This window comes from Nycticebus coucang, chromosome 9 (assembly GCF_027406575.1).
Source record: "Nycticebus coucang isolate mNycCou1 chromosome 9, mNycCou1.pri, whole genome shotgun sequence".
NCBI lineage: Eukaryota > Metazoa > Chordata > Mammalia > Primates > Lorisidae > Nycticebus > Nycticebus coucang.
In genome coordinates this window covers 125,760,454-125,775,106 of record NC_069788.1, presented here as the reverse complement: position 1 = coordinate 125,775,106, position 14,653 = coordinate 125,760,454, and the positions used below count along the sequence as shown (strand labels likewise).

Here is a 14,653-nt window from a genome sequence, read left to right as displayed (position 1 = left end):
AGTGATATACAAGTGATGTAAGTGATGTACAATCAAATCATTGTACATAAAGTGATATAAGAAAATAATTCCTGTTGTCAAGAAATTAATCATCTAGTTGGAGGAGAAGAGATAGTGATATATTTAAAGTGAAATAAACTAACATATAAAGTGTTTGTCAAAATAATGATAAAAATTACTAATTACGAAATACATCATTTGAATAGGCCAATTCAAAAGAGAGAATAACTATCAGTTGGGATAGCCAGGGAAGTTGATGCTTTAAAAAACTGGGGAGAATGGGCGGCGCCTGTGGCTCAGTGAGTAGGGCGCTGGCCCCATATGCCGAGGGTGGCGGGTTCAGGCCCAACCCGGGCCAAACTGCAACAAAAAAATAGCCGGGCGTTGTGGCGGGCGCCTGTAGTCCCAGCTGCTCGGGAGGCTGAGGCAAGAGAATCGTGTAAGCCCAAGAGTTAGAGGTTGCTGTGAGCCGTGTGACGCCACAGCACTCTACCCGAGGGCGGTACGGTGAGACTCTGTCTCTACAAAAAAAAAAAAAAAACTGGGGAGAAGAGAATATTTCAAGTGAAGAGAACAGTTTGAACAAATGTCTGTTGACAGGTAAGTTTAAATGCTACATTTTGATCTGAGTGAATGTAATTGTTTGCCTATAAAAGAATTCAGAATAAGGGTTGGAAATGTGGCTAAAGAGACAGATGGCATCTGGGGCTAACGAAAAAGAAAATCCTGACCGTAAAAACATGTACCTCGAGAGTCCATAATGGGAAATGTGGGAGTGAAGAGGAAGGAAAGGAGTGGAAAGGGAAAGTATGTTAGGAAATTATTGTACATGGTAAGGTAGGATATTGCATTGCTATGGAAAAATCATTGTGCAGACTTTGTGGAAACCTCAGGAAATGCTGGTCGTATCATGTTAAATGAACAAGTCAAAACTACCAGGGTTCTCTATTATCACCTAAAAATAGGTCCATATGCATGTTAATTTTTTTAAAAAGCTATTTACAAAGGCGAGGGACCCCTGGGCTAGCACCAGTGAAGGTCAGACCTCCCTAGACCTGGAGGGGCTGTAGGAGGGAGTGATTGTGGGGAGACCAGAAGAGTTGTAGAAAGAAATGGTCTGGTAGGAGCTGTGCCATTGGCAGGGTCATGCAGACTCTCCACCAGCAGGGAATAGTCACCCTCTCTTTCCCCACCTCTGACCCCCCGACCTCTTGCTAATGCCCCCTGATGATCCCCCCAAAAACCTTACCCAGCAAGGAAGCCTGAATACTGCAGTCAACAAAGCAGCCCCAGGGTGGTACCCATGGCATAGTGGTCACGACACTGGCCACATACACCAAGGTTAGCATGTTCAAACCTGACCTGGGCCAGCTAAAACAACAATGACAACTGCAACAAAAAAATAGCCAAGTGTTGTGGCGGGTACCTGTCATCCCAGCTACTTGGGAGGCTGAGGCAAGAGAATTGCTTAAGCCCAATAGTTGGAGGTTGCTGTGAGCTGTGATGTCACAGCACTCTATCCAGGGCAACAGCTTGAGACACTGTCTCAAAAAAAAAAAAAAAGCAGCCCCAGCTCCCTCCCAAGTGTGTCATGAAAACAGAGAGAAATGCAGAGAGCCAATCAAGAGGGACCAATTTATGTGTATGTGCCTACATGCAGTTTTGTGCAAAGAATAAAGAAGTTAGTGGGGCAGGTAATATGGAATTAAGGAAGTCGATTAGGAAGAGGCAATGGCAGGATCACATTGTGACTTTCATAGGCCCTGACACTTCTGCCTTTGTGGAGCTTCTTCTAAATAAATAAATAACTTGGTCATTACATTAGTATAAAGACAAAATCCAGGCTATATTATATCAATTTTTTTCTTCTGATTTTAAAAGAAACCAAACATTTCCATGAACCTCTAAAAATAGCATGGCCCTAAGCACTGTGCCTACTGTGTGTGGTCCTGGTCTGCAGAAGACCAGATAGGAGATGGCAGTGTCTGAGCCACTCGGTGATAGGAATCAGTGCATCGGCTGGGGTTCCAACTGGAGACAGAAAGGACACTCAGGACTTCCCATGGGAGGGTCAGCACAGCCATGATGCACTGAGCTGAAGAAGACAGCCCTGACCACCCAGGCCTGGGGAGGAGGACAGGGAACTATTACCAGAGGCTGGAGACAGACTCATGAGACAGATGGCCTCCTTTGGAGGAGCAGTGGCTTTGACTATGATAGGCCTTGAGGGCCACAGTCTTCCCAAGGTGACTTGTAAGGGAGAAGTCCAGGGTTACAAATACCTCTCCTCCCTGTTCTCCCTTGCTCCCCATTGACTGAACCCACCGGAAGCCACCGGTCAGAGAACCACCAATGCCTTGCACAGACACCAACAGCGGGGTCTGTTTGTGTGGTAGGTTTGCAGGGCCATTTGGAAGCTACGTGACATGGTATCCTCTTCAGAATTGCTTAGACTAAACTCAGCACTGATGTTCAGCATCACGATCACCTGGAGAGCTTGCTAAACTGAATTTCTTACCACTCTTACCACCCTCCCAGCCTGAGTTTCTGATCCAGTAGGTCTGAGATGATGTGATGCCACTTTGATGTGTCAAATTGTTTGGGTCACATGGTGCCCAGATATGTGATTAAACATTATTTCTGGTGGTGTTTCTCAAAGGGAGTGATTCTTTTTTTTTTTTTTCTTTTTTCACAGAGACAGAGTCTCACTTTGTCATCCTTGGTAGAATGTCCTGGTGTGCTCATAACAACCTCAAACTCTTGGGGTGATCCTCTTGCCTCAGCCTCCTGAGTAGTTGGGACTACAGCTCCTACCACAACACCCGGCTATTTTTAGAGATAGATTCTCATTCTTGCTCAGGCTGGTTTCAAACTTCTTAGCTTAGGCAGTCCACCCACCTTGGCCTCCCAAGTGCTGGGATTATAGGCATGAGCTGCCGTGCCCAGCCACGCTGACTCCCCTTGGTTGTTCCACATGTGGTATGGGGCATGGAACATTTTAAACATTGATTTTAATGTGAATTAAAATAATCCCAACTCATCTCTCTTCTACCCACCTACAAAGGAAAAGACCCATTTATACTCTTTCCTGAGAAAGGTAAACTGTCATATAAACAGAAACTGTAAATAGTAAATGTAAAACTTTACCTGTCCAGAACTAGACGTGACCACTTCAACAAGCACTGTGAGAAATGCTTTGAGAATGGAGCTTCCTGAATCATTCCTTTAGAAGTTGTATAAGACTTTATTATACTCAAGACTGCATTTATGTTTGTAGAGGCCAGTGATTTTCAATCAGTGTGCCATGCAAGTTTATAAAGATCATTAATTAAATTATTTTCAAAACAAGTTCAAAGCACAGTATATTCTTTTCTTTACCTTTTTTTTTTTGATCAACAGAATTTAAGTGTGCTATGGAAATTTAACTATAGATTCACTTGTGCCATGAGATAAAAATAGTCAAAACGATCTGGTAGTGGCTGTTCATTGCACAACGGCCCAACGCTCAGGGAATAACAGAGAGCTCAAATCCAGTATAAACTCTATGTAATATGAGCGTGAGCTGCATACACCCAGAAGAGTCTGGTTTTCCTTATTTCTGCAATAGTTTGCATGGCTAGCAGTGGCCCTCACTGCACTCCCCAGCCCTTCTCCCACACACTGTTCTCTCTGGAAGGGACGTGGTGAAGCCTCAGTGACAAGACTGCTGCGCTGTCTTCATGTGTTTCTGGTACGTTAGCTTCCATGATCATTGTTCTGAGGCAAAAGTTATAAACCTCAGGCTTTACTGAAAGGTGTAATCTCAGGAAGAAGTGAGGCAGAGAAGAAAGAAAAGGAGATAAACATGGTACATTGTGAGTCAACCACAGCTTCATGAGAAAACACAGCCAGGGCTTAGATGCAGCATCACCAAGGCAGGCTACCTGGAACTCCCTGTGTTCCTCATTGCTCATGGGCCAGAGTTGGCCCCATGGGTCCCGAGATACATCACCAGTTCCTCTGCCATCTGCTAGAGAAGCCAAAACCCATCTGCCAAGATGTGATGACCCATTTGGGTTCCAAAGTGCTGGGAGAGGCCACAACCTCTGTAGGCTGGGTTGGATCTTGGTGCTAGAGCTGCTATGGCCCCTGTGGGCCAGGATGGGTGAGAACTGTGGAAGTTTTAGATGCCCTACTAGTTATCAGAGGTGAGGCTACAGGGGAGGAGGCCGAGTACACAGTGAGTGGGCAGAGGAGGCCTAGTGGGCACTCAAGCCAAGCACAGCTAGCGAGGCCCACAAATTTGGTCTGAAACACCTTGAGTCAAAAGATCTTGCTACAAAACACCAAAAGAATTAAAATCTTAACGCTTCTTGGGCGGACAGGCAAGATGGCCAACTGAAGCCTGCTTTCAGCAGACACTCCCATCCAGAGGGAGAATTAATGGCCAGAACCAACCCAATAAAGTGGAAGATCGGGAGATGAGCTGAGAGAGAGGATTGATGGGTTCACATCACCCCTGCTGAGGCAAGCTGGGACTCCAAGGAAACAAATTTCGGTACAAAACCCATCCCAAAGAGGAGGGGAAGGATTTCCTCCTCAGGAGAGTGGCTTGAGGTGAGTAGTGAACAGAGGACCATTTGTTTCACCAAAGGGGAGAAAGTGACTGAGGGCCGGGACTCCCTCCACAGAGAGATACCACTGCAAGCCCAGGCAGTCTCTTGCCTGGAACAAAAGTTGAGCTAATATTCTCCCTACCTTCCTGAACTCCCAATCCATCCCTCCCTCCTCTCCTGGAAGTCTGAAGGACAACCCCTGCAGAATCTGGAATGTCTGGCAGATTTTTTCTAAGGCGGGGCATTTCATGGGCTGTAGGGCAGCTGAAATGATAACTTTAATAGAGCTGGGGAGTCCCAAGAGGAGAAGACTTGCCCCATGTTGGAAAGAGCATAGCACGGATTCATGCTACTGACCACTGAGGACCACGGCAGCGACCCCCAGCACCCCGCCCACTTCTGCTACCTGAGAGGCACCACCCTCCAGCTCCCTGGCTCCCCAGTAGGGTCCTGCGACCTGTGTGTCCAATGGCCCATGCCTGGCAGCTCTGCCTTCCAGCTTCCCACCTGCCTTCTGCAACCTGCCCACAGCAGTACCCCAGACTGGTGGCACCACCCCTGACAGTGGTGACGGGTCCACGGTCTCTCCCACTGGGGTCAAATTTGGGAGAGACACCTCCTCAATTCTGTGGAATACAGAAGGGACCTGACCTGACCTGCAGGGGTTCCAGAGGTGGAGTGTGGCCAAGGCTGAGACATGGTCTCTGAGGGAGAGAACCACACTCCTCTGTGGTAACCCCCAGCTGGGTACAGACACAGGTGGAATACTCCCCAGTTTCCAATGATCACTGGAGGGAATCAGGCCTGAAATACTCCCGCCTGCAGGTAGCACAGTGAGATGGCCTAGTGGTGGAGGCATTGTCTCCTCTTTGACTTAGGTTCAAATCCCAGGTGTACTTGAGTATTAGAGAGAGCTGAGCTGCAGCCCTGCGGGGTAACCAGTGACTGGGGGTGATGGTGAGGCAAAGTGGGAATAGAGACACCAGCCCCCTGGAATAATTCTTTTGGTGGGCAGGCCTTTCTGACTCCATGGACCACCAGAGCTAGTCACACTTGAGCTACCAGTGGACCTCTCCTTTCCAGTTTTTGGAGACTTTTTGAACTCTCCCACATGATCTGTTTTTATGCTGACTGGGACAATTGGTTTGAAACTCTTGATCTGGGCTGATCACCCAGGGACTGTCCAAGGTTATACCCTGGTTGTATTATAGAGGGAGGGTCTGATTCTCCTCTTCCAGTTATTGCCAGTGGGGGGCAGATTGTCTTAATTGCTTGTATTCCTCCACAGCTGAAATTTCAACCCAAAGTCACTGATCCACTATGATTGGTCAGAGTCTAGCTAAATACAAGACAGACCCACCTAGCCCCATCATACCAACCAGGTCCCCAAAGTCTCAGGCTGGAGTACTGAATGGGACCTTGGTAAAGCCATAGGGGAAAAGCCACAGTCACCAATCCCAGCACACTGGTAAAGGGCTGGTTAGTTACATCTCAGGAGCCCTCAATTTAATTCCACCTTACCAGCCTCACTAAACAAATGGTGAAAAATAACCATGGGGCAGAATCAGCAGAAAAACTCAGGCGACATGAATAATCAGAGTAGATCAACTCCCCCAAGATACAACAAAGGAGACGCAACAGAAGATCCCATTTGTAAACAAATGGCTGATATGTCAGAAATTGAGTTCAGAATTTGGATAGCAAATAAAATTAACAGGATTGAAGTAAAATTGGAAGTAGAAGTTTAAGAAGTAATTTAAAAGTTGTCTCAAGAATTCAAAGGATTCAAAGATAAAATCACCAAAGATTTTGACAAATTGAGGCAAGAATTTGCATCCCTCAAAGACCTGAAAAATACAGTGGAAGCCCTCAGTAATAGGATAGAGCAGGCAGAAGAAAGGATCTCAGACATTGAAGACAAAGCTTTTCAACACTCCCAAATGCTCAAAGATGAAGAGAAATGGAGAGCAAAGATGGATCATTCCCTGAGAGAGATGTGGGACCACTCCAAGAAAGCAAACGCTTGCCTTATTGGAATTCCCGAACGTGATGAGAATGATCTGAAAGGCACAGATGCTCTACTCCAAGAGATTTTAGAGGAAAACTTTCCAAACATGGCAAGAGATTCTGAAATTCAAAGAGCAGACAGTTTTGGAACCCCAGCACAACTCCATCCAAATAGAACATCCCCTAGACACATTGTAATTAACTTCACCAAAGTTAATATGAAAGAGAAAAATCCTCCAAACAGCCAGACATAAGAAAATCATAACCTACAAGAGGAAGAATATTAGGATTACTACAGATCTTTCTGCTGAAACTTTTCAAACCAGAAGAGAATGGTCATCAACCTAAATCTAATCTCCTAAAACAAAACAATTTTCAGCCCAGGATCCTGTATCCAGCTAAACTGAGTTTCATTTATGATGTACATCAAATACTTTAATGACGCCCACATTTTGGAGAAATTTGCCATAACTAAACCCAACTCCTCAAGATATTCTCAGACCCATCCTCCATAATGACCACCACAATGGTCTATCACCAAAGTAAACTCACTCAGAAATTATTCATCAAAACCCAAATACCACAGTGGAGAAAGGATTAAAAATGTCCTCTGGTTTTTCAAAAAACTTGACACCCAAAATACTACCAGGCTTATCAATACTCTCAATTAATGTGAATGGCTAAAATTGTCCCTTAAAGAGGCACAGCTTGGCTGACTGGATACAAAAACTCAGGCCAGATATCTGCTGCATACAAGAATCTCATCTTATCTTAAAGGATAAATATAGACTCAGGGTGAAGGGATGGACATCTGTAATCCAGGCAAACAGTAAACAGAAAAAAGCAGGGGGTGCAATTTTATTTGCAGATACATTAGGCTTTAAACTAACAAAAGTAAGGAAAGACAGGATGGTCACTTCATATTTGTTAAAGGAAACCCTCAACATGATAACATATCAATTATTATTAACATTTATGCGCCCAACCAAAATGCTCCTCAATTTATAAGCAAGACCCTAACAGACATGAAAAATTTGATATCTTCCAGCACCATAATAGTCAGAGATTTTAACACCCCTTTGGCAGTGTTGGATAGGTCTTCCAAAAAGAAACAAAGCAAAGAAATTTTGGACTTAAACTTCACCATACAACAATTGAATTTAATAGACATCTACAGAACATTTCATCCTAACAATATTGAATACACATTCATATCATCAGCCCATGGAACATCCTCCAAAATTGATCACATCTTAGGTCACAAGTCTAACCTCAGCACATTTAAAAGAATAGAAATTATTCCTTGTATTTTCTCAGATCATCATGGAATAAAAGTTGAACTCACCAATAACAGGAATCTGCATACTCATAGAAAAACATGAAAAGTAAATAACCTTATGCTGAAAGATAGGTGGGCCAAAGATGAGATTAATAAGGAAATTACCAACTTGGTGGAACAGAATGATAATGAAGACATGAATTGTCAGAACTTCTGGGATACTGCAAAGGCAATCCTAAGAGGTAAATTTATAGCACTGCAGGCTTTTCTTAAGAGAATTGAAATAAAGGAAGTCAACAACTTAATGGGACATCTCAAGCAACTGGAAAAGGAAGAACACTCCAAACCCAACAGAAGAAAGTAAATAACTAAAATTAGAGCTGAATTAAATGTAATCAAAAACAAAAGAATTATAAAAAAGATCAATGAATCAAAAAGTTGGTTTTTTGAAAAGTTTAACAAAATTGATAAACCCTTGGCTAGCCTAACCAGAAATAGAAAATTAAAATCCCTAATTTCATCAATCAGAAATGACAAAGGCAAAATAACAATAGACACGTCAAAATTCAAAAAATTTGTAATGAATACTACAAAAACTCTATTGTCAGAAATACAAAAATCTGAAAGAAATTGACCAATACTTAGAAGCACACCACCTTCCTAGACTTACCCAGAAGGAATTAGAAATGTTGAACAGACCTATATCAAGTACTGAAATAGCATCAACTATATGAAATCTCCCAAAAAATAAGCGTCCGGGACCAGAATTCTACCAAACCTTTAAGGAGGAACTAGTACCCATATTACATATAGGAACTAGTACCTAAATTACTAACCTTTTCCAAAGCATAGAAAAAGAAGGAATACTTCCCAACACATTCTATGAAGCAAAGATCACCCTGATCCCCAAATCAGGAAAAGACCCAACCAAAAAAAAGAAAATTATAGACCAATATCTTTAATGAATATTGATGCAAAAATATTTAATAAGATTAGCAAACAGAACCCAGCATCACATCAAACAAATTATACACCATGACCAAGTTGATTTTGGATCTCAAGGATGGTTCAATATACATAAATCTATGAATATAATACATCACATAAACAAACTAAAAACACATAGACCATATGATTCTCTCAATCAATGCAGAAAAATCTTTTTTTTTTTTTTTCAGTTTTTGGCCAGGGCTAGGCTTGAACCCACCACCTCTGGCTTATGGGGCCGGTGCCCTACTCCTTTGAGCCACAGGCGCCACCCAATGAAGAAAAATCTTTTGATAATATCCAGCATTCTTTTATGATCAGAACACTTGAGAAAATAGGTATAGAAGGGACATTTCTTAAAATAACACATAGCCAATATCATATTGAATGGAGTTAAATTGAGATCATTTCCACTCAGATCAGGAACCAGGTAAGGTTGCCCATTGTCTCCACTGCTTTTTAACATTGTAATGGAAGTCTTAGCCTTCGCAATCAGGCAAGAAAAGGTGATCAAGGACATCCAAATAAGAACAGATGAGGGCGGTGCCTGTGGCTCAAGGAGTAGGGTGCCAGTCCCATATGCCAGAGGTGGTGGGTTCAAACCCAGCCCCGGCCAAAAATCACAAAAAAAAAAAAAAAAAGAACAGATGAGATCAAACTTTCACTCTTCACAGATGATATGATTGTATATCTGGTAAACCCCAGGGATTCAAGTACAAAACTCTTAGAAGTGATCAAGGAATACAGCAGCATCTCAGGTTACAACATCAATACTCACAAATCTGTAGCCTTTATATATACCAACAATAGTCAAGCTGAAAAAACAGTCAAGGACTCTATTCCATTCACAGTAGTGCCAAAGAAGATGAAATATTTGGGAGTTCACATGACAAAAGACGTGAAAGATCTCTATAAAGAGAACTATGAAACTCTAAGAAAAGAAATAGCTGAAGATGTTAACAAATGGAAAAGCATACAATGCTTATGGCTGGGAAGAATCAACATTGTTAAAATGTCCATACTGCCCAAAGCAGTATACAATTTTAATGCAATCCCTATTAAAATTCCATGTCATACTTTAAAGACCTCGAAAAAATAATTTCGAGGTCTTTATAAAAGATAAAGAAAAAAAGAAAAGAAAATATAATTTTCTTTATTTTTTCTAAAAAGAAAAAATAATTTTTTCGAGGTCTTTATACTTTGTTGTATATGGAATCAGAAAAAAATCTCGATTAACCAAGACATTACTCAGAAATAAAAACAAATCAGGAGGAATCACTCTACCAGACCTCAGACTATACTATAAATCAATAGCAAAACAGCATGGTACTGGCACAAAAACAGAGGTAGATGTATGGAACAGAATAGAGAAACAAGAGATGAACCCAGATACTTACCATAATTTAATCTTCGATAAGCCAAACAAAAACATTCCGTGGGGAAAATACTCCGTATTTAACAAACGGTGCTGGGGAAACTGGCTGGCAACCTGTAGAAGACTGAAATTGGACCCACATCTTTCACCATAACAAAGGTAGACTCTCACTGGATAAAAAATTTAAACTTAAGACACGAAACTATAAAAATACTAGAAGAAAGTGCAGGGAAAACACTTGAAGAAATCGGCCTGGGAGAATATTTTATGAGGAGGACCCCGAGGGCAATTGAAGCAACATCAAAAATAAACTACTGGGACCCGATCAAACTAAAAAGCTTCTGCACAGCCAAGCGCACACTAAGTAAAGCAAGTAGACAGCCCTCAGAATGGGAGAAGATATTTGCAGGTTATGTCTCAGATAAAGGTTTAATAAACAGAATCCACAGAGAACTCAAACGTATTAGCAAGAAAAGAACAAGCGATCCCATCTCAGGGTGGGCAAGAGACTTGAAGAGAAACTTCCCTGAAGAAAACAGGCACATGACCTACAGACACATGAAAAAATGCTCATCATCCTTAACCATCAGAGAAATACAAATCAAAACCACTTTAAGATATCATCTAACTCCAGTAAGATTAGCCCATATCACAAAATCCCCAAACCGTAGATGTTGGTGTGGATGCGGAGAGAAGAGAACACTTCTGCACTGCTGGTGTGAATGCAAACTAATACGCTCCTTTTGGAAATATGTTTGAAGATCACTTAAGGATCTAAAAATAGACCTGCCATTCGATCCTGCAATTCCTCTACTAGGTATATATCCAGAAAACCAAAAATCACTTTATAACAAAGATATTTGCACCAGAATGTTTATTGCAGCCCTATTCATAATTGCTAAGTCATGGCAGAAGCCCAAGTGCCCATCAACCCACGAATGGATTAATAAATTGTGGTACATGTACACCATGGAATATTATGCAGCCTTTAAAAAAAAGATGGAGACTTTATCTCTGTTATGTTCACATGGATGGAGCTGGAACATATTCTTCTTAGCAAAGTATCTCAAGAATGGAAGAAAAAGTATCCAATGTACTCAGCTCTACTATGAAGCTAATATATAAGCTCTCACACTTCCATATGAAAGCTATAACCCGACTATAGCCCAAGATGAAGGGGAAAGAGGAGGGGGAGGGGAGAGAGGATGAGTGGAGGAAGGGAAATTGGTGGGACCACACCTATGGTGCATTTTACAAGGATACATGTAAAATCTACTAAGTGTAGAATATAAATGTCTTAACACAATAACTAAAAAAATGCGGTGAAGGCTATGTTAACCAATTTGATGACACTATTTCAAATTGTATGTAAAACCAGCACATTGTACCCTATAATTGCATTTCATACACAGCTATGATTTAATAAAATATATATATAAAAATTTTAATCCTTCTCAATGTTTGTCAACAGGAAAATACAGCAAAATTCATGTTTTTGATGACTCATTCCCACAAAAAAAGATTAATCAGGGTAATATTTTCCATATTTATATGGATAATGGTTTTTCCATTATCAGAATAATGATCGGATAATGGTTTTTCCATTATCCATATAAATGATAACAAAGAAAATGGACACCAATATGCCGTATGTATGCAGTAAAATGTGACTTGTTACAGTCATCTATTGAGATATGGAAACAGTTTTGTTTCATAAAGTAACAGTTATTGTATTGGGATCTAAATTTAAGTGATCATTCGGAACCAGTTTATTTATTTATTTTTTTTTATTTTTTTTTTTGTAGAGACAGAGTCTCACTGTACCGCCCTCGGGTAGAGTGCCATGGCGTCACATGGCTCACAGCAACCTCTAACTCTTGGGCTTACGCGATTCTCTTGCCTCAGCCTCCCGAGCAGCTGGGACTACAGGCGCCCGCCACAACGCCCGGCTATTTTTTGGTTGCAGTTTGGCCAGGGCTGGGTTTGAACCCGCCACGCTCAGAACCAGTTTATTTGTAAAATATAGGTCAAGGAAATTTATCACACAATGTAACAACACCCCCCACCAAAAAAATTGCCACTGAATAGACACTGGCTATATACATATTTGAGCAGAGCGTAGACAGCACATCATAGCATAGTTAGAATAATGATCGGCCCGTGTTTTATAAACATGCCTTATACCAAGATAGAAGTTTAGGGCTAGGCACAGTGGCTCACGCCTCTAATCCTAGCACTCTGGGAGGCTGAGGCAGGTGGATCCTTGAACTCAGAAGTTCAAGACCAGCCTGAGTAAGAGCAAGATCTGGTCTCTAAAAACAGCTGGGCTTTGTGGCTGGCGCCTGTAGTACCAGCTGGGAGGCTGAGGCAAGAGGGCAAGGTTGAGCCTCAGAGTGCAAGGTTGCTGCTGTGAACTTCAATGCCAGAGCACTCTACCGAGGGCGACAAAGTGAGGCTCTGTCCAAGAAAAAAAAAAAAAGGTAGAAGTTTATTTCTTTTCATATAAAAGTCAAGGTGTAGGCAGTGTATCCTGGTGTGGCGACTCCTTGTCATGTGAGACACTGGCTGTTCTCACTTTCCAGCCACTAACTCTCATGTGAGGCTCGCTCTCAATTCCACCATCACATCTTCTTCTAAGAACTGGTCCCAGGAAAAGAGTCAAGGGAGGAGGGAGAGAAGGAGTCCCCTCTTCCTTTAATGTCACTTCCCAGAAGTTGCACATGGGTTTCTTTCATATGTCATTGTTCAAAACCTGGTTATAAAACTAACTAGAACTGTAAGGGAAACTGAAATTTTGCTTTCTTCTGGGATAATCTAGCTTGTATACAGATAAAAACCCAGGGCTAGTACCCAGAAAGGGACTGCACAGGACAACTGGCCTTTGTGCAACAGCATGGGGTTCTGAAAGATCACTCTATGATCCCAAGAGCAAACTAAGAAAAACCAAAACTCATTTTTTTCACTGATTAAGGAAGGGAAACAAGTGTTTCCAGTGTCTGCTCTATAAGAGCATGGTCCAGAAGGAGAACATGGAGAGGTTCTGGCTTCTGTGTCTGTGTCTAAGCACCACCAATTGCCCTGAAGGCTCTACACCACACTGATCTAGGACACTAGCTGTCCCTATACTCAAGGAGTTTCCCCACTGCCTGAGGAGACAACCGTGAATCACTAAAGATAAATTCAAAGTAGCACATAATTTATTTCACACGGAAGTTACAACATAAGACCTCATGCGATAGAAACCGCGTACTCTCTAACTCCTAGAATCCCTTCCCCCGGATTCTTGATGGCGAGGTATTTCATGGAAAGAGCTCAAATGTCACCTCCTAAGAGTGAAACCACCTCACAGAGTTCCTTCCTGGAACTCTGTAGCTCCTTGAGGTCAGGGACGTTGTCGGTCTTCCTCATCCCTGTGTCCTGGAGAGCTAGAATAGTGCCCAGCACATGGCAAGCGTTCATTAGTATTTGTTGACTGAATGAAGGAAACCCCCTAGAGAAAAAGCCCGTTGCAATGCAGATGACTGTGACCACAAGATACTGTTTCTAATTCCAGCCAGACTTTCAGAGATAATCCTCTGTGTCCATCTCAGCCATGTCCCTCTCTGGGCCTCTCAGCAGCCATTCCAAACCATTCCTTCCCCTTGACACACCCAGATTCATCTTTCAGTTCTTAAATATACATATGTGTGTGTGTGTGTGTGTAAATGTAGATACATACACACACGTAAACACACATATACACATACACACGCATACACTACCCACACATACACACACAGACGCACACTACACACACAGGTTAACACACCTATACATGTACACACACATACTCTACCCACACATATACACACTACACACACACACACACACACAGAAGCCAGAACTTCTCCAGGTCCTCCTGGACCATGCAAATACAGCCTTATCCTTCGTTACTCTGAATTGAGAGGTAAACAAAACTTTCTTCTCATCCTCCAGTCCCCAAGCCATCGCCCTCCCCCTCCTCTCCTTCACAAGCAAGCGTCTCACAGTAGGGCAACATCTTTCCTTCCTCATCCCCACCTTAACTGCTCACCCATGCGGACTCCCAAATTGCCATATTTCAAAAAACAAAAAAAAAAAAATGGGGGGGAGGGGAGACAGAGTCTCAGTCTGTCTCCCTGGGTAGAAGGCCATGGCATCATAGCTCACAACAACCTCAAATTCCTGGACTCAAACAATCCTCCCGCCTCAGCCTCCCAAGTAGCTGGGATTATGTGTGCCTGCCACACCCTGCTTGTTTTTCTATTTTTAGTAGAGATGGGGTCTCTACCTTGCTCAGGCTGGTCTTGAACTTCTGAGCTCAAAGGAGCTTCCCACCTCAGCCTCCTAGAGTGCTGGAATTAAAGGCACGAGCCACCATGCCTGGCCCCC

The 14,653-nt window shown here is 42.5% G+C and overlaps 1 pseudogene; it reads left to right on the top strand.

Annotated features, from left to right (window-relative positions):
* LOC128594802 (protein ZBED8-like) overlaps positions 1–14,653 on the top strand; it is a 67,646-nt pseudogene that overhangs the window by 15,969 nt on the left and 37,024 nt on the right.